Source organism: Tamandua tetradactyla, chromosome 1 (genome assembly GCF_023851605.1).
Source record: "Tamandua tetradactyla isolate mTamTet1 chromosome 1, mTamTet1.pri, whole genome shotgun sequence".
Classification (NCBI taxonomy): Eukaryota; Metazoa; Chordata; class Mammalia; order Pilosa; family Myrmecophagidae; genus Tamandua; species Tamandua tetradactyla.
Genome location: NC_135327.1, coordinates 186,544,332 through 186,545,975, shown reverse-complemented (window position 1 = coordinate 186,545,975; position 1,644 = coordinate 186,544,332). Strand labels below are relative to the sequence as shown.

The 1,644-nt window shown below is 39.2% G+C and overlaps 1 pseudogene; it reads left to right on the top strand.

Moving 5' to 3' along the window:
• On the top strand, positions 1-916 carry LOC143681865 (olfactory receptor 9A4-like; annotated as a pseudogene).
• Positions 917-1,644: the final 728 nt, after the last annotated feature.

The window sequence follows — 1,644 nt, the reverse complement described above, 5'->3', positions numbered from 1 at the left end:
ATGATAGGCACTCTCTCTGGTGCCACTAAATTCTGCCTTCTAAGCTTTGTTGGTTTCAAGAACCACACCACCTACTTTTTGTTATATTCTTCTTCTTCTACTCATTGGGAAACAGTTATTATCATGATTGTGTTGACTCACATCTGTAGTCCCCCATGTACATGGTCACATCTCTGTCCTAGAGATCCTACTTACATCCATTATTGTCCCCATGATGCTCTGGGCATTCCTTGTTTCTGGGCTTCAGATAATACCTTTGTTTGCATATGTTGCACAACTATTCCACTACCTTGCTCTGGGGACCACAGAGTTTGCTTAAATGGGAGTGATGGCTGTGGACTGTTATGTGGCTGTGTGTAACTCTTTTGAGGTACAACATCATTATGAACAACTGTACCTGCATCTTGGTGGTAGTTTTGTCATGGGTGTTTGGGTTCCTTCTGTAATCTGGCCTGTCTATGCCATTTCTCAGCTTACCTTCTGCAAATCAAATGTGTAAGTCCAGTTTTTCTGTAACAGAGGGCAATTGCTCAAACTCTCTTATGATGACACTTTTCACAGAGTTTATTCTTTTTTCAATGGCTGTTTCATTCTCATTGGTTCCTTGATCCCTACAATTGTCTCCTACACCTACATTATATCCACCATCCTCAAGATCCCCTCAGCCTCTGGCTGGAGGAAAGCCTTCTTTATTTGTGCCGCCCCCTTCACCTTTGTTGTGATTGGCTATGACAGCTCCTTGTTCTTCTATGTAAAATGCAAGCAAACACAGGCAGCTGAGTACAAGATAGCTTTCCTGTTGATTTCCATCATAAATCCTTTCCTGAACGCTTTCATCTTCATTCTCAGGAATGACAGAGTGAAAGAGGCCCTTTGAGATGGTGTAAAATGCTACTGTCAACTCCTCAAGAAATAGCTCTTCTCTAAGTAGGTTTTAAGAGCTGTAACTCTTATTAAGATATATTCATTAACCTAGAAAATCTCAACCTCTTCTTATCTATAGCATCATTACAAAAATAGGGGAATGTGCACAAAAACACTCAATTCTCAGAAGTAGATAAGGTGGGTAAAAATGAAACCCATTTTTGCTCACTAGCATCTTAAAGACTTAATTTCTGTTTGTTTCTACTGTTGAACTCAAGGAGGCATATCCTTGTGATGTGTCAGGAACTAGAGAAAAAAAAGTGTTCACATTTTTGTGAGGGATTTATTAGCCCAGTGAATTTTCTTATGATCACCCTGTGAAAATGTACTTTCTGGGGGAGTGAGAAAGGTGAGGTGGGACAGGTCTCACAATCAACATAAAAAGACAGAGATGCTCATTTTGTTGCTTTGTCAACTGTTGCCACCCTTTTCCTTTAATATTTGGCAATTTCTTGACAAGATAGCCAAACTCATGTCAAAATATCCTGAGACTTTCTTTTTCCTGGTCCCACTCCTACTGCAAAGTATGTTTAGTGTTCTGTACATTTTGCAACAGAACCAACCTAAAGTATTCACAGAGGATTGGAATTTTTTTTTTAGCCAATATGTGTGGATATGAGTGTCCCAAATGAAAATACTTGGGACAAAAATATTTTGTTACAGTTTTCCCTTTGTAGTGGATATGGAGGCAGGGGAAAATAAGAGTTAAATGATTGATTC